General features: G+C 44.8%; 1 pseudogene; it reads left to right on the top strand.

Annotated features, from left to right (window-relative positions):
* Window positions 1-10,083: 10,083 nt before the first annotated feature.
* On the top strand, window positions 10,084-24,010 carry LOC132417029 (very-long-chain 3-oxoacyl-CoA reductase-B-like; annotated as a pseudogene).
* Window positions 24,011-25,388: the final 1,378 nt, after the last annotated feature.

The raw sequence follows: 25,388 nt of genomic DNA, 5'->3' as shown, positions 1-25,388 counted from the left end.
GTCCCTTCCAATGGGGTTTGAGAGATGTTTTCCTCTGATGACGTTTCTAGAATACCCAATCACCAGGCTCCAGTCTATGACCAAGAAGATCCTTTGAATTGGCATCTGGGAAAACTTGTTTAACCTGTCGGTGATAGGCTTTAGCATAAGACATGAAAGATTTTCAGTAGCTGGTTATACTAACATGGGATAACAAGGGATGAGCAGAAAGTTTGTGTACTGATGGACATTGGTCTACCGTTGACTGTCTCCTGTGGAGTGAGTTTATGTTTTCCAAAGCGGGAACTGCAGAACAGTGAGCAAGTCTAGAGGCAAAGAAAACCAGAGTTTCAGCAAGTTTAGAGATTTTAAGTTTGAGGATCCCATTAGTTCCTTCAACCTTGCTTGATGGTGGAGAATGATGGGGACAGTGGTAATTCCAAGAGGTTTCCAAGTCTTTCATTAAGGCTTGTATGATTTTCCCAGTGAAGTGGTTGCCTCGATTACTGAGATTGTGGAAGGTGTACCCCAAGTGGGAAACACATTTTCTAACAGTTTCTTTGCCACTATGAGGGCATCAGCCTTGCCGCAGGGAATGGCTTCAACCCATGGAAAAAACATACATACAGTAACAAGAACATATTGATGACCCCTCCTAGGTGATAACTGAATGAAATCCAGTTGCAGGTGTTCAAAGGGTCCAGAGGGAGGAGTTTGTGGCCTCTGGTGGGAAAACTAGTTTTTCCAGGATTACAGATCTGTCAGGTCAAACATTGATGGTTAACTATTTTCAGAGTGTTATCAAAGTTTCTCACCAATGTTTATGTACAATTTGAGTCCTCTTAAATGCACCATGATGGGTGAAGGGATAACAAAACTGAAAAATGGGGTTTGCCAGAGAGACAGGAAGAACCACGTGGCCATCTTGATTTTCCCATAGTCTCGACTGTTTATTGAGTTTACAGACTACCACAAACTTTACAGATTATGCTGCTGCCGCCTTCGTGTGAAAGTCAGCCCGGGCATTTCCCTGATACTCAGGTTCAGTCTCGTAATGTGAACCTCAGTGTGGAGGACAGCAATTTCGGAGGGTAAAAGAACGGCACTAAGAACTTTGTTTACCTGTTTGTTGCTCATGCTTGATTGGGTCCCAGTGGATGTAAGAAAACCCCTTTCGTTTCCATAACATCCCAAATTCATTCATGACCTCAGATGCATACCGGCTATCAGTATAACTATTAACAAATTGTCCTTTCAATAACTGGCATGCTCTGGTAAGGGAACGGAGCTCTGCTTGTTGGACTGATTTAGCCTGTGGGAGATTTCCCCTCTCAACTAGTTCATATTAGTTAAGAACAGCATGACCAGCTGATAATTCCCTTTCTCATTTTTACAACATGATTCATCCTCAAAAAAAAATTACATAAGGATTAGTCCAAAGTGTCTCATAAATCAGGGCACGGTGTGATGCAATGGGACATTATTACCTTGCAGTCGTGGGGCTCACCTTCGTCAGGCAGGGTCGGTAATGTGGCAGGATCAAGAATGTCACAAGGTTTCGGATGTGAATGAGGTAGTGAGAGAAGAAGGATCTCATAGGAGGCTAGTCTGGTAACTGAGAAATGTTGGATCAGTTCAGAATTAAGAAGACTTTGAACAGTGTATGGAGTTTGTAAATAAATGTCATCACCAAAATATGCTGAGCCTTCTACAAAGTTTTCAGCTGCAGCTATGTTACTGAACCAAGTTCATTTGCCTGAGGTGCAGCAAACCAAATGCTGAGAAACCAAGGCTTGCAGCAGAGAAAGTTTATCCATGAGGCAACCAAGCAAGGAGACTGGAGAACAGATCCTAAATCTGCCTCCCCAGAAGTGAAGGGCCTGAGATATTTATGAGATAAAGAAGAAGGGTGGTCTTAGGCATGGGGTAAGGTGATTGGAGGTAGGGAAAATGTGAGTAATCGGTGTTCTCTGCAGATATATCTGGGTTACATGCTTCTTTGTGGGGTGCATGTTCAAAAAAGGAGGCACTTAGCATGATCTGAGAGTGGAATTTTTGACCCTCTGATGTCAAAAACTCAGATACCTGCATAGGCCCAGTTTTAGGGTCAGTGGTCCCAACCAGTCTCAGCTGGCTTGAACTGGACAAGACCAGACTCCAAGTTCCTGGAAAACAATTTAAGCCCCCATTTCTATAGCAACCCCTACATCAGTAGTGTTATCTATAGGGGTGGTTAAGGAGTCAAAAAATAATTAAAGAGCACTTGGTCACTGAGGACAGGTTACGAGCAGAGGTATTTTTTTCTTATTTGTTTGTTTGTTTGTTTTTACAAGCCCTCCCTTAGCTGTTGTTCTGTAAGACAAGCTCAAGAATTTCTGCTACTCACCAGCCTCTGTTAACCCTATGGGACATGGTTTCAGTCTCCCCTATCTTTTAATCATCCCTCAACCTTGAGGACAGAGGGACAGTGACTGCTCTGGCTACTTCCTGCTGATAAGGCGTGTAGGACTAATAAGGGGTTTGAGGAATGAAGCTGTTACGCATTTGATCGCAAATACTCACAAATTCCAAGATGAGAACAAGACTTTGGGCTTAAGGATACAAGACAAACATCAAGAACAGAGTTAGGACAAGAAGGAATATAAATCCTAGCAAGCACAAAATAATAATGCCCAGGTAAGCAATCCCTCCAACATAGACCTTATTCCCGACAGAATCCATGAGAAGATATTTCTAAGAGATTAAATCCAGGTTCTTGTGATGACACTTGTGGGAGCCAAGTTGTCTAATTTTGTCTAAGAAGGTCTTTTACTTCAGTGTGGTATTAAAATATACGTAACAGGAGCTATTGGCCACTACATATACTCCTCCTTTTTCTGCTAAAATGTAACCCAAAGCAATCTTATTGTCTAGTACTATTCTGGCTAATGCATCTAGGGCCTTTTGCTGGCAGGTTTTGGCTTGAGCTGTCTTGTTTGCTACTATTCCTAATGTAAGAGAAAGACTTTATAGTTACAAGAGGAGACCTTGCAGTTGGCAGCTCCAAGCAGGTATTGTTTTGATGGTATCCTTGAAGCTCATGAAGTTCGGAAAACTCAAGTTCTCGGTAATACAGAAATGTGTCTGAAAATGCATCCACAATGACCACCCAGCTCTATCTTGCATGCCTGAACCACAATTACTCTATTTTTACTTTTAAATGCATTCTTTTCCTTCATGGTTAAAGCAGATGTACAAGGTATTTTTTTTTTTTTTTTGTACGAGGTATGTTTGATAGGCCGCAAAACAGGGTGGTCGTAAGCGTGGGGAAAGGAGATTGGAGGAAGGGGAAAAGATGAGGTAATTGGCATTCTGCACAGTTGTATCTGGGTTACAGGCTTCTTCATGGGATGCGTGTTCAAAAATAGAGGTGCTTAGCATAATCTGAGGGTGGAGTCTTTGGCTCTCTGATGTCAAATTGTCATTCATCAGAGAGCTGCACAGGCCCAGTTTTAGGGTCGGTGGTTCCAACCAGTCTTAGCTGGCTCGAACTGGACAAGAGCAGACTCCAGGTTCCTGGAAAACAACTAAAGCCCCTGTTGCTATAGTGACCCATATGTCAGAGGTGTTACCTATAGGGGTGATTAAGGGATCAAAAAAATAAGGCCAACTTGGTCAGTGAAGGCAAGTTAACAAGCAGAGGTTAGTTTGTTTGTTTTAAAATATTTATTTATTTAGGCTGTCCCAGGTCTTATATGCAGCACACGGGATATTCGTTGCAGCGCGGACGATTTTTAGTTGCGGCACGTGGACCTCTTAGTTGCGGCGTGCAGACTTCTTAGTTGTGGCATGTGGCCTCTTAGTTGTGGCATGCGTGCGGGATCTCATTCCCCGACCAGGGATCAAACCCGGGCCTCCTGCATTGGGAGAGCGGAGTCTTACCCACTGGACCACAAGAGAAGTCCCTGTTTGTTTTTTTAAACAAGCTGTTTCCTTAGCTGCTGTTCTGTAAGACAAGTTCAAGAATTTCTGTTAGTCACCAATTTCTGTTAACCCCCTGGGGCACAGTTTTAGTTATAGCCTTATAGCTGGGGTAGGCACAAGCCACTGAATCCACTTGTGAGCTATTAATAGGTAATAGGCCTGCACTTTTTTATTATTATTATTAATAACAGGCCTGTACTTGTTACCATGGTCTGTGCGAGCCTTCCCGGGACTGGCTCATCTCTTTCAAGCACAAATAAGGTGAAAGGGTTTGAATCGTTAGGTAGCCCTAGGGCAGGCGGTGAAAAGACCTGCCCGTGTTTATCTTCCCACCAAAGGGAATCAGGGACTGTTTACTTTAGTTAAGTTTATAGAGTGGGGAAGCCAAAAGAGAAAAATGAGGGTCTGCAGTAGCCAGCCAGGCCTAGAAATTCACGAAGATGTTGCCTATTTGTGGGTCAAGGAAATTCTTGGGTTAACTTAATCTGTTTGGGGGATAATTGTATTCCTTCAGTACTTCAGTTATGACCTAGGTAATGAACAGTGTCTAGAGATAGTTGTTATCTTTCATTAGAGACTTTGTGTCTCTTTTCAGCTAACTGTTGTAGCAAATAAATAGAATCGTTTATGGACGCCTCTTGGAGAACTGAGCACAGCAAGAGTTCATCTACATATGGTAAAAGAGTTGATTTCCTGGGGAACTGGAGGGTGCTTAGATCTTGGTGGAGCACTTGAGAGAAATAAGAAGGGGCCTCTGTGGACCCTTGAGACATGAGTGTCCAAGTATATTGTTGATTGTTCAAAGTAAAGGCAAATAGATATTGGCAAATAGATTAGCGCAGGGATGCTAAAAAAAATAAGCTAAACAAAGGTCTACAGCAGTGAACCACTTTGAGTCTGGTGAAATTAGTGACAAAAGAGCGTGTGTGTTTGGAACAACTGGGAAATGGGGGATAATGATCTTGTAAACAGCTTCCCACCCATTAGGTTTTTTTGTGTTAAACGGGCTCGTACAGGAAATGACTAACCCCTGGTTGATTAGATCTTGATTGTTGGTGTGAGACCTGTATATATTCAGGCTTTAATGAATATTGAGGCAATTTAGGAAGAGGTTTAACCACATATTTTACAGAATTTTTACAGTTCTGTGCTTTTTGTTCTCCCAGTGTCAGGACTAGAAGTACCCATAGATTTGGGGGGCACCTCTGTTACACTAGAGGATTTTTGTTGTAATTCTTCCTCATCTATATCAAGGACAGATTATAACAGACACGAAAGATCACGTTCAAGCCATAGCCTGCAAAAGGCCCTAGATTCACTAGCCAGAACAGTACTAGACAATAAGATTTTTTTAGATTATATTTTAGCAGAAAAAAGAGGAGTATATGTAGTGGCCAATAGGTCCTGTTACGTATATTTTAATACCACATCGAAGTAAAAAACCTTCTTAGACAAAATTAGACAACTTGGCTCCCACAGGTGTCATCACAAGAACATGGATTCAATCCCTCAGGAAGGACCTTCTCATGGATCCCGTAGGGAATAAGGTCTGTATGGGAGGGATTTTGCTTAAACTCGGTATTATTGTTCTGTGCTCGCTAGGATTTATATTCCGTCTTGTCCTAACTCTGTTCTTGCTGTTTGTCTTGCATCCTTAAGCCCAAAGCCTTGTCCTCATCTTGGGATTTGTGCGTACTTGCAATCAAATGCACACCAGTTTCATTTCTCAAACCCTTGGTGGGCCTGCGCCCGTTATCAGCAGGAAGTAGCCAGCATGGTCTCGGCCCCTCTTTCCTCAAGATTGAGGAATGATCAAAAGATAGGGGAGGGGACTTCCCTGGTGGCGCAGTGGTTAAGACTCCGTGCTCCCAATGCAGGGGGGCCCGGGTTGGATCCCTGGTCAGGGAACTAGATCCCACATGCATGCCACCACTAAGAGTTTGCATGCCACAACTAAGGAGCCCACGAGCCACAACTAAGGAGCCTGCCTGCCGCAAGTAAGACCCAGCACAACCAAATAAATACATAAATTTTTTTTAAAAAGATAGGGGAGACTGAAACCATGCTCCACAGGGTTAATAGAGGCTGGCGACTAACAGAAATTCTTGAGCTTGTTTTACAGAACACGAGATAAATGAACTTGCTTAAAACCCTCTGCTTGTAAAATGCCTTCACTAAGTAAGCTGGCTTTAGTTATTTTTTTCTTTTCTTTTTTCCTCTCCTTAATTGGAAGCTTCATGTACCCTAGGTAATAGATCACAAGACTCCTTAACCACCCCTATAGATAACACCTCTGATATAGGGGATGCTATAATAATGGGGGCTTAAGTTGTTTTTTAGGTAACTGGAGTCAGCTCTTGTCCAGTTCAAGCCAGCTAAGACTGGTTGGGACCACCGACCCTAAAACTAGGCCTGCACAGGTGTCTGATGAATGACAATTTGACATCAGAGAGCCAAAGCCTCCACCCTCAGATTATGCTAAGCACCTCTATTTTTGAACACGCATCCCATGAAGAAGCATGTAACCCAGATACGCCTATGCAAAGCACTGATTACCTCATCTCTTCCCTACCTACAACCACCTTCCCCCAAACCTAAGACCTTTTTTATCTCCTAAATATCTCAAGCCCCTCACCTTTGGGTAGGCGGATTTGAGATTCATTCTCCCATCGCCCCATTTGTCTGCCTTGTGAATGAACTGTTGCTCTGCTGCAAACCTTGACGTATCAACGTTTGGCTTGCTGCATGTAGGGCAAACGACACTGGCTTAGTAACAAGACCAGTGGCCTCCCATCCTATTTTCTGTCTTTTTATTAGCCTGCTAATCTCAGGAAATAATCTGTTTACGAAGAGGGCAGCAAGAGCAGATTGAGTGACCTCATCTACTGAATGGAATTCAGAATGCCATCAGAAGAGAGCTTCCAAACAGGCTTTAAAATCTGCCACGGATTCCTCTTTCTTTGTTTGCATATTTGAATAATAGACCAATCAATGTAGGCAGGGAACACCCTAGGCTCAGTTGCCACATTGGGAGATTTTTCTGGTCTATCAGAGGATCGTGTTAGAGACCGAGGATCTTAACATGTGTTTTGGGGTTTTTTTGGCCGCACTCCTGTGGCCTGTGGGATCTTAGTTCCCTGACCAGGGATCTAACCCGCACTCCCTGGATAGGAAGCGTGGAGTCTTGACCACTGGACAGCCAGGGAAGTCCCGAGACTGAGGATCTTGAATATCAACCTCAGGATGATGCCATTCTGCTTCCCACGTCTGTTTTTGGGCTTCACCAGGTCCTCCCAACACATACACAAGTTGGTAAAGATCTGGCAACCCAGGATTCTAAACGTTTCAACAAAACCTTTGGGGATTAGAAAATTCTTTAACTATGGCTCCTTGGTCTTTTTTTTTAAATAAAAAAAATATTTATTTATTTTTTTGACCGCATTGGGTCTTAGTTGCAGCACACAGGATCTTCGTTGCGGCATGCGGGATCTTTCGTGGTGGCGTGTGGGCTCTTTGTTGCAGCATGTGGGCTCCAGAGTTCGTGGAGGCTGTAGTTGCCACACATGGGCTCTCCAGCTGTGGCTCGCGGGCTTAGTTGCCCCACGGCAGATGGGATCTTAGTCCCCCACCAGGGATTGAACCCATGTCCCCTGTATTGGAAGGCGGATTCTTAAGCACTGGACCACCAGGGAAGTCCCTTGGTTTAGTCTTTGACCAAGGAGTGAAAGCTGTCTGAGGAGGATCCCCTGCAACCTCGGGCCTTTTTATTTTAAAAGGTAACTATTTAATAGTCTCCAGAGTAGAAAGGCTGTCCAGACAGGGAATGAGTAAACTGTGAACGCTCAGGCAAAGAAGGATAGAGGGGAGCAGAGTCCTGTCAGTCCTGTCATCTGTTGTCTTAGGTACCTCTGTTGTCTTTCACTTTTCACCAGCCTTCGGTAACAAGTCCTTTAATGAAGCTATTTTGGAATCTTGAAGCCTTTGAGAAGTTCACTTCAACCAATTGAAATAGGCATCCCATTCTCTTCATTGAATTCATGAACCCTTACTTTCAAGTGCAGTTCTTAAGTGAAGGATCTCATCTAACTGGAACCTTCCCTCGTTGTAACTCTAGGTTGTTTTCAGTCAGATTTGCCTATTTTTATAGATATCTATAGCTTCCGGGACCATAGTTTTCAGACATAAAATAAGCAGGTGTGCTGGAAGGTGGGGCGTTTAACTCGTTAGAACTTAAGGATCCCATTAGCTAAGCCTTTGGGTTTCTCAGAGCCGAATCAACACCTAAAAGGGATGCGCCCCTGGATTGGGGTTGTATTGCATCTTACAGTGTAGCTTATTGCATGGACATTTTCTTGAGATTGGTAGGTGACCTACTGTCCATCTAACCCATTCCTTGACCAACTTATCCTAACACGATGTCTTTGGGTTTGGTGGTGAGCACTCTAACAGGTCTTAAGTGCTCGATCCACACCCACCAATTTTTGCGGCTTTTTGACCTCTGAGGTCCCAGTCAGCAGCAACTCTCACTGATACAAAACAAGACAAACAAACACATGCCCTTTCATATATTGGCAATAGCCCAGAGATGTTACCGCATCCTGGTCAAGGAAAGGTCCTGGGCATACCATGAGCAACTCCCAACATGGAACTGGGGACTGGGGAAAGGATTGAACCAGCAGACCCCAAGGAATGGGAACTGCAGGCATCTTCCAGACAAATGGGAAACTCTAGCTGTCACCAGCAGTTCCCAACATGGAACTAGTGATTCCAGACAAATGGGAAACTAACTGGAAAGCCAAGTGGATCAGGAGCTTGACGCAAACAGAACAGAACTCAGAACCGAGAGAAGCTCACCCGAGGCCCTCGGAAATGCTGAGAAAGACAGTGAGCTCAAAGGATTCACGGGGTACTACACCTGTGTTTCTTGCTGTCCCCAAAGCCGTCGGAAGTCTCCTTTGGTCCCACTGCTGCCACCAAACCTGTTAAATAACGAGAATTCAACTGAGTAAATTTAAAGATCAAATTGGCTTTATTCAATGATTCATGAATCGGGCTGTGTCCCATCTAGCAATAGAAAGGAGCTCCACTGAGCTGTAGAAAAGAAAAGGTTGTTAAAGGCAGAAAGAGGGTGGAAAAAAGGACCTTCTTAGAGAAGAATTCATTGTTTGAATTCATCCTCCGAAGGGGATGGAAGGGCTTATCGAATGAATTACCTCACTAGTGCTGACCAGGCGATTCTAGATTGAATGGTTAAAGGTTACATTCTGGTGGGGTTGAAACTACAATTAGGTCTGTTATTAAATCTCGTTTTGCTGACCTGGGGGTTAGCACAACTGACTCCATTTGGGACCTGTTGTCTTCTTTGTATCAGGGTTGATGAAATATTTCTAGAAATGGATAGTGGTGACAGTTGCACAATATTGTGACTATACCTAATGTCGCTGAATTATATATACACTTTAAAAGGGTTAAAATTGTAAAATTTATGTTACGTATATTTTACCACAATCATTTATTATTAAATAATAATAATTTAATCATACAATAATAACTCTAATTTTAATTATTATTATTAAATAATATCCATAATACATAATAATTATAGTTTATTATTATTAAATGATAAATACTAAGAACAAGTGAAATAAAATATAGAATTTGCAAAAGAGGAACGAGGAGGAAGGTCACGTAAAGCCGCTGTAAGGGCTTTGGCTTTTACGCTGCCCAAGCAGAGAACCTGTAGGTCAGGTTCTTCAGACAAACTGTGCACTGACAAAACCCTCTAGCGACTGATCGCTATTATCAGTTCTGGCCCCCAGCAGCATCTAGGTTGAGTTCAGTGACCCAAACGGTGGTCATTTGTGGGCACGCTTTGCCCAGCTCTGTGGGCTGAGGGGAGACTGGACGTACACCTGCTCTGCAGGGATTCAGGACAGACATTAAGCCCAATTGTGGCCCAATTAGATAGGGGCGGTGCTAGGACCGATGGACGAGGCTACTGGTTAAAATAAAACCCCCCAATGGGCGTGGCTAGAGTGAGGGGCGGGGCGGAATTCTTGACTAGCAGTGTGGGCGGGGCTAAGGCGGAGTAGTCAGGCCAGGCTTGAAATAACTGCTCCCAAAGAAAGCCTCGTTGGCCCTGGGTTGGATGACTTGTTAGCTGGGGCTGTGATGGAGTCGGATTGGGATGGGCTGAGAGTGCGGGGAGGGTTACCGCCACGTGCCTGCTGCTGTGGGCGACTTGGGGGGCGAGCTACACAGTCTATGTTTACCTGCTGCCCAGGCACGCCGGGGCAAGCCCTGGCTCCGGGCGCACAGAGTCTGGGCAGGTGAGGAAGGAGGGCTCCGATCCAGGCAGGTAGGGGTGGGGACAGCAAGAACGAGGACAGATGACAGGTGAGGGTCCCTAATCAGGGCAGAGGCCAGGGACTCCTGGAAGAAAGACAGGTGAAGGCTGGAGCAACTAGGGCAAGGGAGGCATGGAATGCATGAAGTTCTCGAACCAGGAGGGGTTGGGCTTCAGTGAAGGAGGGTCCCAGAAAAGGTGCAAAAAGGGACAAGAGGGACAGTGGAGGGGATGATAGGGGGTTGGATCTGGGGGTGCTTCCCTCCTGCCCTCTTTCTAGTGGTGACGGGAGCCACCAACGGCATCAGCAAGGCTTATGCACATGAGGTGAGCCAGGGCTTGGCGTGTGTGGTGGGAGAGCTTCTCCTGTCTGTTTGTCTGTTGTCAGCTAACCCTATTAGACTGAGAATTGTGTGCTTTATCTGGTTCCCTCAGACGTCCTCTCCTCCAGGAAGCCTTCCCTCTGCTCCCCAGGGTGGGTGTGGGTGTTTACACTGGGCTTCTACAGACCCTTGATGTTCTTCCATCATTGCCCTGATTTATTCATTCAAAACATATTTATATACCCCCTCCACGTGCCAGGCATCTTCTAGGTGCCAGGAGTACAGCAGTGAACAAAATAGGTTAAAAAAAATCAAAAGACCTTGCCATCATGAAGCTAATGTTGAAGTGAGGGGAGACCGGTGTAAATTAGATAAACAAATGAAACGTATAGTGTATCAAATGGTTGTAAGAGTTAAGGAGAAAAATAAATGAGGAAAGGAGAACAGGGAGCCCTGGGGATGTGCACGTTCCAATTTTTATATAGGATAATTAGAAGTGTCACTGAGAAGGCAGCACTGAGCAAAGAACAGAAGGAGGTGAGGGAGGGAGTCTTGTGAATAACTGGGAGAAGGAATTTCCAGGGAGAAGAAACTGCCAGTGCAAAGGCCCTGAGGTAGGAAGCATTGCTTGTTGGAGAAGCAGGAAAGGGGCCACTGTGATTGTATCAGAATGAAAGGGAGAGGGGAACAGTAGGAGACGAGGGCAAAGATGCAATTTCAGGGCAGATCATGGGGAATCTGGTAGGTTATGGTGGAGACTTTAACATATACTGAGTGACATGGGTTCTGAAGAGGGATGCAATACTATAGGAGGCTGAGGATGGAAGCAGGGAGATCAGCTAAAAAGCTCTTGCAAAGTCCAAGCAAGAGATCTTGATGACTTACACCAGGATGACAGCATAGAGGCATAAGAAGTACTTGGATTTTGGATTGATTTTGAAGGTAGTGCTGACAAGATTTATTAAAAAGATTGGATGTGGAGTATGACTCCAAACTTCTGACATTGTAACCCCAAACCTTGCTAAACTCAGCTCTTCATTCTTGTAGTCTTTTTGTGGATTTCTTGGGATTTTCTATGTAGACAGTCATGTCATCTGTGTAAGAGACAATTTTATTTCTGACTTTCCAATCTGTATAACTTTTATTTCTTTTTCTTGCTTTATTGTACCGCCCAGGAAATTAAATAGGATGTTCAGAGGAGTGGTAAGCGTGAACGTCATCGTCCCTTGTTCCTGATCTTAGGGGAAAAGCATTCAGTTTTCAACCATTAAATATAATGTTAGCCGTAGGTTTTTAAAATGTACGTATGTGTGTATGTATTTATGTAACCTTTATAAGGTTAAGGACGTTCCTTTCTATACCTAGGTTGCTGAGAGTTTTTATCATGGATGGAGGTTGACTTTTGTTAAGTAACTTTTCGGTGATTGTTGAGGCGATCATACGGTTTTTCTTCTTTACTCTGTTTATAGAGTACATCACATCAATTGATTTTTCAAATGTTGAACCAACCCTGCATTCCTGCAATAAGCCCCGCTTGGTGATTATTGATTATCCTTTTCCTATATTGCTGGATTTGATTTACTAATATTTTGTTGAGAATTTTTGTGTCTAAGTTTATGAGAGATATTAGTTTATAGTTTTCTTTTCTTGTAATATCTTTGTTTGGTTTTTGGTATTAGGGTAATGCTGGCCTCGTAAAATAAATTACTATAAAATTTTTGACCAGAATACGTCAAAAAATGCAGCTGCTGTTACTGAGATGGAGTTGAACTGAGGGGAGGACCAAGTTTGGGGGAAACAGGAGGGAGTCTCGTTTTGGACATTCCAAGTTTGAGATACCAATTAGGTATCCAAGTTGAGAAGTTCCAGAAGTTGGAAATGCCATTCTGGAGTTCAGAGGGGAGGTTGGGGTGGAGATATAAGTGGAAGCATCATCAACATAAGGATCCCATTTAAAGTCATGAGACTAGATGAGGCGCCTGTGGTAGTGGGTGTTGATGGAGAAGGGGAGCACAGTCTGAATCACCCCAGAGTGCTCCCTGGAGCACCCAAAGTTGAGAGGTACAGAAGATGAGAAGGCACAAGAACTGAGAATGGGGGGGAAACCAGGGTTGGAAGAGAGGTCTTGGAAGCCACGGAAAAGAATGTTTCCAGGAGGAGGGGGTGCTGAATGTGTCAGTTGCTATTGGGAGGTGCTGAGAATACAGCACTGGGTTTACCATCATGGAAGTTATCGGTGACCAGAGTGGTTTGGGTGGCGTGGCGGGGGTGGGAGACCGATTGGATTGGGTACCAGAGGGTATGGTAAGAGAGCCAGGATAAACAATCCTCTCTTGGAATGCTGAGTCAACTACGGTGGTGTGATGAGAAATGGGCCAATGCCTGAACAGAGAAAATGAGAGAGATTCTGGTAGGATTTCCTGCTGATGGGAATCATCCAGAAGAGGGAGGGGTTTTGATGAAGGGGGAAGATGGGGGAAAGCTGGAGTGATGGCCTTGAGTGGACAAGGAGGGAGGGGAGGCTAGTGCATGAATAGAAAGGCAACCCTGGTGGAAAGGGAGAGAACTTACGTCTGGATGCAAGTCAGCAGGTAGTGATGGCCACTCTGAGTCATTGCCATCTGGGGACCGGTCTGTCCCAGCACTGCCCTGTGAGCCCCAAGAGGGCAGGGCTGTGGCTGTGCTGGTCAGCCCCACCTAGCACAAGCCCAGGCACGAGCAGATTCTGGACAAATATTTGTTGAATGAATAAATGCCCTTCACAGCATCAACCTCTCAGACGCTGGAGCTGTTGAGATGTTTGTGCCCAGCCCCCCCCCCCAAAGCTGATGGGTGCTCAGTCCCACATAACATGTCACCCTCAGACAGGCAGGTTGAGAGGGTCAGATATGCAGCCAAACTCCACAGATATTGGCTGACTTTGTTTCAAGCAGGAGGGCATTCAAGGCAAAAGGAGCAGCATGTGCAAAGGCCCAGAGGCAGGAAAATTCAGGTGGTGATCTTGGGACTAGATGAACTATCTGCTGTGCCTGGATTCCCATAGAGGGCCACCGGCAGGAGAGACAGCTGAAGACTCAGGCCGGAACCAGGCCACTTGAGGCCACGGTGAGGAGTGTAGTTTTATCTCAGAGACGCTGGGGAGCCAAGGCAGGTTCTGAGTAGGGGAAGGCAGGAACAGGTTTGTATTTCAGAGAGAACCCTCTGGCTGCTGAGTGAGACTGGGTCTATCTTGGGCATGCTGTGTCCCCAGCACCGCCCAGCAAAGAGCAAGGGCTCAACAGACACATTTTGAATAAATGCATGAAGGAAGGAAGGTATAAAAATTATTGGATTCTTATGTCACTGAGAATAAAAGCCAGAGTCTTTACTGGGGCATTCGAGGCTCCATGATCTGGGCTCCTGTACAACCGGCCACTTCATTCAGTGCACACTGGACTGTATGGCGTCCTCGAAGCTGCCAGCCGTTGTGCAAGGGCCTTTGCACTGGTGTTCTGTCTGGAATAGCCTTTCCCCAGAATGCATGCTCCAGGAGGGCAGACTTTCGTATTTCTCTTTTGTTCACCTCTGCATCCACAGTGCCGATAACACTGTAGCACCCTGTCAGCAAGCAGTAAATATTTGTGGCTTTCGTGAATAAATAAATGAATGCATCCCCTGCAGCTCGCCGGGAGAGGTCTGAACATCGTCCTCATCAGTCGAGACCTGAGCAAATTGGAGCACGAGGCAAAGGCGATAGGTGAGGAGGGGAAGAGGGGAGCGGGTTAAGTTCTGGGTCAAGGGCTGGGGCTAGACGGGGGCGTGGCTGGGGGCGTGGCTGGGGCGTGATCCCGGACGAGGTCTGTAGGTGGCCGAGGCGCTTGCGGGGAGCTAGCTATCTATGCATCTGGGGCCATCATATAGGGGCTGGGGCTGAACAGGGACGGGGGCAGAGGTCGGACCAGATTCCAGCTAAGGGCCTGGCTCCCACTGCCCTTCCCAGAGAGGCTTCATGGCAAAAGCACACGAGTCATCCAGGTGGATTTCACCGGAGGCTTGGAGATCTACGAGGCCATTGCGGCAGGACTGAAGGACCTGGAGATCGGAGTACTGAGTACGTCCCTGTGCCTGTTGGGAGGAGCGCTGCCCTCAACTGCCCCCGTGCTCACCCTAACCCGGAACTCTCTGTGGTCGCCCTCCCTTTTGCCCCTACCCCGTCTCCCTGGGACCGTTGGAGTGAAACAAACAATTTGTCCCCTCTCACTCAGTAAACAGTGTGGGCAAGCAATACGCACCTGGCTTGAGGAAACTGCTCGACTGTGAGGACTTCGCCAAGTGAGTAAAACCGAGTACTAGTCCGCGGGTGCCTCGGCCTCACACGGCTCCCTCTGTTGGAAAACCCGGCGCAGCACACTAGCTTTGTTCATTGTTTTGAGAGCCACAAATCTACGATGTCTAGGACGTGAAGGAGGTCTCTCCTTCCGTGGGGCGCCCTTCTGCGGTGCCCAACGGGGACCACTGTTCAGGTTGAGTCTGCTAACTCTAAGGGGAAATGAGCCACGTGGGAAAGTCAGTGCCTCAGTTTCGTATCTGTAAAATGGGAATCCATATTTTTGCTGACCTCACAGGGCTGATATGACAATGGAGTAAAATGAAGCACCTAAGCCTAAGTTGTGTGCTCCATGAATGTGGGCCATTATTATTAGACATAGACAGAATAGGAGATCAGGATGGCTTTTAGATTTTACATATTATTATTTCAAAAGTAATGCGTAGGGCTTCCCTGGTGGCGCAGTGGTTAAGAGTCCGCCTGCAGATGCAGGGGACACGGGTTCGTGCCCCGGTCCGGGAAGATCCCACATGCCGCGGAGCGGCTGGGCCCGTGAGCCATGGCCGCTGAGCCTGCGCGTCCAGAGCCTGTGCTCCGCAACGGGAGAGGCCACTACAGTGAGAGGCCCGCGTACCGCAAAAAAAAAAAAAGTAATGCATAGGCTCATTTTAGAAAATGTAAAGAGAGGCAGTCTGTGTATTCTGCCTCCGGTGTTAGAGGAAGTTGTGGTTTAAGACTAACCCTGCAAATGAGAACGATTAGGAGAGCTGGATAAAATATTTTTAAAATAACTGTTTGGGGGCTTCCCTGGTGGCGCAGTGGTTGAGAGTCCGCCTGCAGATGCAGGGGACACGGGTTCGTGCCCCGGTCCGGGAAGATCCCACATGCCGCGGAGCGGCTGGGCCCGTGAGCCATGGCCGCTGAGCCTGCGCGTCCAGAGCCTGTGCTCCGCAACGGGAGAGGCCACAACAGTGAGAAGCCCCCGTGCCGCAAAAAAAAAAAAAAAAAAAAAAAGTAAAAATAACTGTTTGAAGGCATCAAACTACTAAGGCAATGAGGAATTGTCGCACCAAGATTTGAGAGAAGAAAGAATCCAAGAGGGGGGAATCTGACATTTGAAGCAACATTTCCCTCCAAAGTGGATGAGCGTTTAAGAGGCAAAGCAGAGCTTTCAACATAGTGTGCGAGCTGCAACAAATAATGTAGTGCAAAGCTTTGGAAAATATCCCAGGCTTTAGGCTGGGATCCTGAAAACTATAATCCAGGAGTTAGGGTAAAGCAGGTTTCATAGGAACTGAAGCCAGGTTTTAAATGATCTCGATTCCCGTCGGGGTTAAGTTGATCTTATATTTTAGCGCCCCCTAGCTGCCGGGGAGAAGCAAAACCAAACCAAACCATTTTTAGAGAAAAACGATGTAGTCCAGGGACTCGAATTAGCAATACGATTTTTTAAATATTAAATATCCAGCACTCAACAAAATACAACCAGGAATATTAGAAGAAAAATCGTGATTGAAAGCAAGAGAGATAATAGATAATGTAATGAGGTCCACATGTAACCAAGATAACGGAAATAGCATAGATTTTTTTTTAAAGAATTGTAACATATGTAACATAAAACTTGCCATTTTAACCATTTTAAAGTGTGCAACTCAGTGGCACTAAATACATTCACACTGTTGTAAAGCTGTCACCACTATCTGTTTCCAGAACCTTTTCATCATCCCAAACAGAAACTCTGGTCCTGTTAAGCAGTATCCCGACATTCTTCCCTATTCCGCACCCCTGGTAGCATCTATCTCTCCTTTCTGTCTCTGTGAGCTTGCTAATTCTAGATACCTCATACAAGTGAAATCATAGAATAGTTTTCCTTTTGTGTCTGGCTTATAGCATAATGTTTTCAATTTCATCCATGTTGTTAGCAAGTATCAGAACGTCATTCTTTTTATTTTCTTTATTTTGAAGTTATGGCAAATATACGTAACTTAAATTTGGTTGTTTTTAACTATATTGAAGTGTACGGTTCAGGGGTATTATGTACATTCAGATTGTTGTGAAACACCACCACCAGCCACCTCCAGGATTTTTTCAACTCTTTACCTATTAAACAGTAACGCCCACCCCCCCATTCCTTCCTACCTACAGGTCCTGGAAACCACCATTCTACTTTCCGTCTCTATGAATTTGGCTATTCCAGGTGCCTCATGTAAGTGGAATCATACAATATGTGTCCTTTTGTGCCTGGTTTATTTCATTTAGCATAATATTTTCAGGGTTCATCCATGGTGTAGCATATGTCCCGATTTTCTTCCTTTTTAAGGCTGAATAATATCCCATCATATGTGTGTACCACATTTTGTTTACCTCTTCATCTGTTGATAGACACTTGGGTTGTTTCCACCTTTTGGCTGCTGTGAATAATACTGCTATGAACTGTTGGTGTACAAATATCTGTTTGGGTACCTGCTTTTACTTCTTTTGGGCATATACCCAGAAGTGGAAATGATGATGCTTGATTGGTCTGGCTAATCTCAGGGTCCCTTGAGATTCCATATCAATTTTGGGCTGGGTTTTTCTATTTCTGCAAAAATGCTGTTAGGATTCTGATAGTGATTGCACTGACTCTATAGATCACTTTGGGTAGTACTGACATCTTAGCAATATTAAGTCTTCCAACCCATGTATATGGGATGTCTTTCCAATTTGTATCTCTTCTCTAGTATCTTTCAGTAATGTTTTATAGTTTTCAGTATATGTCTTTCTTCCTTGGTTAAGTTAATTCCTAAGTGTATTTATTCTTTTATTCTTTTTGATGCTATTGCAAATGGAATTGTTTTCATAACTTCACTTTTGGGTTGTTCATTGTTCATGTAGAGAAATGCAACTGAGTTTTTGGTGTTGATTTTGTATCCCACTTCTTTGTGAGTTTGCTTATTAGTTTTCACTTCTTTTGTGGAATCTTTAAGATTTTCTACATGTAAGATCATATCATCTGCAAACAGAGATAATTTTACTTCTTCCTTTTCAGTTTGAATACCTTTGCCTTCTTTTCTTGCTTAGTTGCCCTGGCTAGAACTTCCAGTACTGTGTTGAATAGAAATGGCAAAAGCAAGAAGTGCTTTCAGTATTTCACCATTGAGTGTGATGTTAGCTGTGGGCTTTTTATATTATTATATGTATTATTTTATGTGCATTATTCATATCTTTATTATGTTGAGATAGTTTCCTTCCATTCCTAGTTTATTGAATGTTTTAATCATGAAAGGTGTTGAATTTTGTCACATACTTTTCTGCATCAATTGAGGTGATCATGTGATTTTTTTCTTTATTCTGTTAATGTGTGGTGTTACATTAGTCAAGTTTTGTATATCAAACCATCCTTGCATTCTAGGAACAAATCCCACTTGGTCATGGTGTATAATCCTTTTAATATGCTGTTGAATTCAATTTGCTAGCATTTTGTTGAGGATTTTTGTGTCAATGTTCATGAGGGACACTGGTCTGTAGATTTCCCTTCTTGTAATGTCTTTCACTTTGGTATCAGGGCAATGCTGGCTTCATAGAATAAGTTAAGAAGTGTTCTCTCCTCTTCAATGTTTTGGAAGAGTTTGAGAAGAATTGGCATTAGTTCTTCTTTAAATGTTTGGTAGAATTCATCAGCAAAGTCATCTGTCCAGGAATTTTCTTTCTTGGGAAATTTTTGATTATTAGTCCAATCTCCTTACTAGTTATGGGTCTATTCAGATTTTCTATTTCTTCCTGATTGAGTCATAGTAGGTTTTGTGTTTCTAGGAACTTATCTATTTCATCTAGATTATCCAATTTATAGGTGTACAGTTGTTCATAGTACTCTCTTATAATCCTTTTTATTTCTGTGGAATCAGTAGTAATCTCCCACTTTCATTTCTGATTTTAGTAATTTCAGTATTTTTTTTCTTAACCAATCTAGATAAATGTAAATTTGGTATGTTGTGTTTTAATTTCTATTTTCATTTGTCTCAAAGTATTTTTAAGTTTCCTTTGTGATTTCTTCTTTGACCCATTGGTGTTTGAGTTGTAGAAGCTCTTTATATATTATGGTTATTAATCCCTTATCAAATGAATGATTTGTAAATTTTCTGCCAATTTGCAAGTTGCCTTTTCACTCTGTTGATAGTATCTCTTTTGTGTGTGTGTGGTACGCGAGCTTCTCACTGCTGTGGCCTCTCCCGTTGTGGAGCACAGGCTCCGGACGCGCAGGCTCAGCGGCCACGGCTCACGGGCCCAGCCGCTCTGCGGCACGTGGGATCTTCCCGGACCGGGGCACGAACCCGTGTCCCCTGCATCGGCAGGCGGGCCCTCAACCACTGCGCCACCAGGGAAGCCCGATAGTATCTTTTAATGTGCAAAAGGTTTTAATTTTGATGAAGTACAGTTTATCTATTTTTCTTTTGCTGCTTGTGCTTTTAGTATCATCCGAGAAATCATTGCCGAACCCAATGTCATAAAGCTTTTCCTCTGTTTTCTTTCAAGAGTTTTGTAATTTTAGCTCTTACGTTTAGGACTTTGATCCATTTAGAGTTTTTTGTATATGGTGTTTTGCTTCACATATTTTGGGGCTCTGTTGTTAGGTCTGTATATCTTTATAATTGTTATATCTTCTTGCTGCATTGAACTTTTTTTTTAGCCTTTTTTAATAAAATTAATTTGTTTATTTTATTTATTTATTTCTGGCTGCATTGGGTTTTCATTGCTGCGCGCAGGCTTTCTCTAGTTGCCGTGAGCAGGGGCTACTCTTCGTCGCAGTGTGTGGGCTTCTCACTGCGGTGGCTTCTCTTGTTGCAGAGCACGGGGTCTAGGCGCACAGGCTTCAGCAGTTGTGGCTCACGGGCTCTAGAGCGCAGGCTCAGTAGTTGTGGCGCACGGGCTTAGTTGCTCCACGGGATCTTACCAGACCAGGGCTCCAATCCATGTCCCCTGCATTGGCAGGTGGATTCTTCACCACTGCACCACCAGGGAAGCCCTGCCCTGAACTTTTAAGAAATAAACCTCATTCTTATTAGGGTGCTGCAGATTAAAACCAGAGTGAGCTACAACTACACAGCCACTGAAATGGTTAACGCTAAAAATATTGTCAGTGCCAAGTGTTGTTGGGGATGTGGAGCAACTGGAATTCTTCCTTTTTTTTTTTTTTGGAATTTAAATCTTTTTTAATTTAATTTTTATTTTATACTGGGGTGTAGTTGATTTACAATATTGTGTTAGTTTCAGGTGTACAGCAAAGTGGTTCAGCTATACATATACATATATTCATTCTTTTTCAGAGTATTTTCCCATTTAGGTTATTACAGAATATTTAGTAGAGTTCCCTGTGCTATACAGTAGGACCCTGTTGTTTATCTATTTTATATGTAGTAATGTGTATATGTTAATCCCAGCCTCCTAATTTATCCTTCCCCCCTTCCTTTCCCTTTTGGTAACCATAAGCTTGTTTTCAAAGTCTGCAAGTCTGTTTCTGGTTCATAAATAAGTTCATTTGTATCATCTTTTTAGATTCCACATATAAGTGATATCATATGATATTTGTTTTTCTCTGTCTGACTTATTTCACTTAGTATGATAATCTCTAGGTCCATCCATGTTGCTGCAAATGGCATTATTTCATTCTTTTTTATGATTGAGTGGTATTCCACTGTATACATGTACCACATCTTCTTTATCCATTCCTCTGTCAATGGACATTTAGGTTGTTTCCATGTCTTGGCTATCGTGAAGAGTGCTGCTATGAACATTGGGGTGCGTGTATCTTTTCGAATTGTGGTTTTCTCTGGATATATGCCCAGGAGTGGGTTGATTAGAGAAATAAAGCATGCCGCCTTCATACGATGCAAAATTATAGCAGTGAACATGAATGAACTTCTGCTACACATAACACGGAAGAATCTTATAAACATAGTGTTTAGCAGACAAAGCCAGAGATAAAAGGATACATACTCAATGATTCCACTTAAATGAAGTTCAGAACTGAACAAAACTCTTCTAGAGTGTGTTAGAGGTCAAGACAGTGGTTAACTGGGGAAGAGGCAAGCGTAATGACTGCAGGAGATGAAGAACCTGGGAAACTGTCAATACTTTCTTTATGTGGGTAGAGGCTAAAGATTTGTGTTCATTTTTCACACTAAAGATTTATGCACTTTGGTATGTGTATGGTATACATTTATAAAAATCTTTACTGATCAAAAAATCCAAAGAGAGAAGTTTATGAAATGAAAGTGAAAATTTCCCTTCTCCCTCCAATCCTAGCCCCCCAAAGTGACCCCCGATTTAAAATGTGGTAGTTTTTTTTCTCTGTGCATAGAGAAGTATGTACCTGGATCTTTTATCCAGATGGCGGCAGCCTATTGTTCTGCACTTTACCTTTCACAGGTAGGCATGTATCTTGGGGATTATTCTAATCAGAATAATTAGCCGACCCATTCTTTTTACCTGGTGCGCAGTGATCCATCCATTGGCTACCCTGTGTTTATTTAGTCATCTCAGTATCGATGGGCATTCAGGGTGTTTCCTAGTATATGTGACTACAAATTGTGTTGCGATGAATATCTTTGGACATATGCAGTTCCCACATGTGTGAGTATCTTAGAAAGGAATAAATTTCCAGAGCGGAGTTGATGTGTCAAAGTTTATGTGCATTTTAAATTCTAGTAGAAGCTACGTTTTAAAAATGTGTTCCAGGGGCTCTCCTGGTGGCGCAGGCGAAGCGGCTGGGCCCGTGAGCCATGGCCGCTGAGCCTGCGCGTCCGGAGCCTGTGCTCCGCAACGGGAGAGGCCACAACAGTGAGAGGCCGGCGTACCACAAAAAAAATGTGTTCCATATTAAAAGAAAAGTAAACTAGAAAATATCAGAGTTGTGGCAGGGCTGGTGAAGGGAAGAACTGATTGGTTCCATTTTCTTCCCCCAGAAATTCTTGGATGTTATAAACTGCAACATGATGTCTGTGGTCCAGATGAGTCGGGGCTGGGAGGGACTGGGTCCAAGGTCAGCGAGCTCTGACCACTCTCGGTGGTCCCCAGCGTCCCCCAGAACTGGGCCTGGCATAGAGGAAGTGCTAGAGGAATACTCCCTGAGGGAAGGTAGGGGGATAGGAGTGAACTTGAGGAGGGGCAGGAGTCTGGGCAGGTGAAAGCAGTGGAAAGGGAAAGACAGGGTCCTCTCCATTCCTCCTGCAGATGACTAGGATCGTCCTGCCCCAAATGGTCACCAGGTAAGGCGCAGTCTCTTTGTCTTTCACTCGGGATCTTCCCTCATCCAACCTCCGGGCTTTTTCCATTCCCCAGCTGTCCCATCCACATTTCCAGTTCTTCCCTGTCTCTCTGATCTTTCTCAAATTAGGACAGCGACTAAGGGGTGGAGGAGGGGAAATCACTGGGACCCTCTGTTCCCTGGCAATGAATACCTTCCAAATGATGCTTCCTCCTCCAGGGGCAAAGGTATCCTCATCAACATATCTTCAGTAACTGACAGCCACCAAGGTACCCAGACCCACAGATCAGGCCAGGGCTGGCTGCCATGCTGGCATTCCTGCAGTAGCCCTTAATTCCGGCACTGAAGGTCATGGCGGGAAAGGCTTGCCTGCATGCGTGTGATGTGCCACCTGAGTCTGAGGCTAATAATAGTTCAGACAGACATCTGGGGCACAGTCCAGTGGACAAGCCAGGTTTTTCGTTCGTTTTTTAAGAGAAACAGAGGCTAGGGGTCAAGAGAACCCATGAGGTGGGAGAAAGGGAATTCAGAGACTGGCCCGGCTGGAACGGAGAGTGAGTGTATGGGAACAGAGGGAGGGCTTAGAGCAAGGAAGCTTTCAGGCGTTGCGGTGAGAACTTGGGCCGTGAGGGAGGGGCCCCTCCTGGCGGTAGAGTGTTCTAGGATCAGGGACGGCGCTGGGGCAAGGGCGGGCTGGAGGAGTTTGCACGGGGAAAGCTCTTGGCCCTGGGACCCTCCCTCCCTCTCCTTCTCCGCAGGCTTTTGTGCGAAGTTTCTCCGTGGCAGTGGGCGCAGAGTACCACTCCGAGGGGGTCACTGTGCAGGTGCCTGACTCCGCGGGGACTTAGCTCAAAAGGGACGGCAGTGGCAGCTGAGAAGGGGAGGGCTCTGAGGGGGGGAGGAGCTTAGAGACAGCTGAAGGTCTTAGGAGCAGGGGCGGGGTGGGGATGGGGTCGGGGGGTGCGTCTGAGAGAGGACCGAGACTCAGACTCGGAAGAGCTTCAGTGGATGTAAATCAACTATACTTCAATAAAATAGAACGGAAGGAGGGAAGGGAGGAAGGAAGGAAGGAAGGAAGGAAGGAAGGAAGGAAGGACCTTAAAAAAAAAAGAATAAGATGAGCTACCTTGGAGCCACGATCGGAAGCGGTGGGTTCTCGAGGGGGCGTGGCCTCGAAGGCGTGGCCGGGGCGTGTCTGGGGCGTGGTCGGCAAGAGAAGTGGGACTCAGGGATTCTCGGAGGGGGCCTGGGAGCTTAGGCTTAGGGGGAGGGGAGTTCTTTTTCTTGACCCCCTTCCTGCCTGCAAACAGTAAGCCCCTTTTTGGTTGAAACAAATCCCTTGAAAAGCGGGCTGCTCGTGGTAAGTCCCGAGGACTTCGCTTGGCAGGCGTTGGACACACTTGGCCTCACCTCCCAAACCCCTGAGTGCCTCCGCCACGCTGTGCAGGTGCTTTCCTGGGGCAATCCTAGGCAGAGAGCTGGATGCGACAGTCCCCGGGCCCTAGTCCGGGTCCACTAGCCCTCAGAAAGGGGGAGACGTCCAGAGAAGGGGCGGGCCCCCACCCCGGGCTGGGGAGCCAGGAGAGGAGATGGGGGACTCAAGAATGGGGGGGGGTGTCTTGATCCTTGGTACCTCTCCTTCCCAGGGTTTCCTGCTGACCATCTTCCTGCCCAGTTGGTTTTTTCTCAGTCGCTGGGGATTAAAGCTTTTATCTCTGTTGGTGAGCTGGAATAGGGCACGGTTTCTTCGTCACAGAACTTGACTGAAGGCCTTGAAGAGGCGTGGCCACATGTCCGTCGTTCCCCACCCCCACCCCCGCCCCCTCCAGAATCCTAGGCCAGGGCTGTAGTTAGCAAAGACTTCCCACACACCGAGACAGATGGACAAGCAGACCAATGGAACGTAGTTGGACCCCCGAACACCCAGAAATTTACTAACAACTGCAGCATCTCAAATCTCTGGCAGAAAGATGGAGTTTTTAATATGTGGCGCTGAGACTACATAGACATTTGGAGAAAAACAAGCAAACAGATATATACATACATAGATACGTACATATATAGACTGTAGCGATGATGGCTGCACGACTTTGTGAAATACTAAAACCCACTAAATTGTACACATTAAAAGTTAATTTTATGGTATGTGAATTAAATCTCAATTTAAAAATCTCAATAAAAATATTTTAAAAATAGAGACTCCCTGTGTGTGTGTGTGTGTGTGTGTCTGTGTGTATACATATATGTATAAAATTGGATCCAGTCCTCACACCATGTACCGGCATAAACTGCAGATAAATCAGAAATCCCTAAATCCCTGTGTAAAAATAGAAACACAACAACTAGAAGAATCCACGAATGAATTTCTTTCCATCTTGGGAGTGGAAGAATCTTTCTTATTAATACTGAAAATTAAAAGCAGCAAAAAAAGCCAAAACCAAAACCAAACAAAAAAATACTAACAAACATTGAACTGTAGTTAATGATATGCAGGCTGAATTATTTAGGAAAAGTGCACTGATGTCAGCAACTTACTTTGAAATGCATTTAAAAGTTAGACAGAGTGAGTAGAAATATGGTTAGACAAGTATGGTAAAATGTTAGTAGAATCTAAGCGGTAGACACATGTACACCTCTTTCAACTTTCCTGTATATTTGAAGTTTTTCATAATAAAATGCTGGGAGAGGGACTTCCCTGGTGGTCCAGCGGTAAAGAATCCGCCTTCCGATACAGGGGACGCCGGTTCAATCCCTGGTCGGGGAACTAGGATCCCACATACCGTGGGGCAATTGAGCCCGCGTGCTGCAAACTACTAGCCCTGGAGCCTGCGCCCAGCAACTAGAGAGAAGCCCGCACGCCACAACGAAGAGCCCCTCGTGCTGCAACGGAAATATCCCGCATACCTCAGCGAAGATCCTACATGCCACAACTAGGACCCGACACAGGCAAAAAATTAAAAAATAAAAATAATAAAATAAAAATGTCTTTTAAAAATGCTGGGGAAAATCCAGGAGCAATAAAATTAAATTTATAAATAAAACGTCTTAAGCAGATTTAGAAATTACTTAAGAAAAGACGATACGCTTCTTATTATCACATTTCCGGAGAAGGACGGCTCGGGCCCTGGAGAATAAACGGACTTTTTTGCGGAGAAACGCGGATGCAGACCATCGAAGAGACATCATAAAGCGGCCCTGATTTTGAGCTTTGGCGCGGGTGGTTGTGGG

This window comes from Delphinus delphis, chromosome 20, assembly GCF_949987515.2.
Source record: "Delphinus delphis chromosome 20, mDelDel1.2, whole genome shotgun sequence".
Taxonomy (NCBI): domain Eukaryota; kingdom Metazoa; phylum Chordata; class Mammalia; order Artiodactyla; family Delphinidae; genus Delphinus; species Delphinus delphis.
This window is presented reverse-complemented; position numbering and strand designations above follow the sequence as displayed.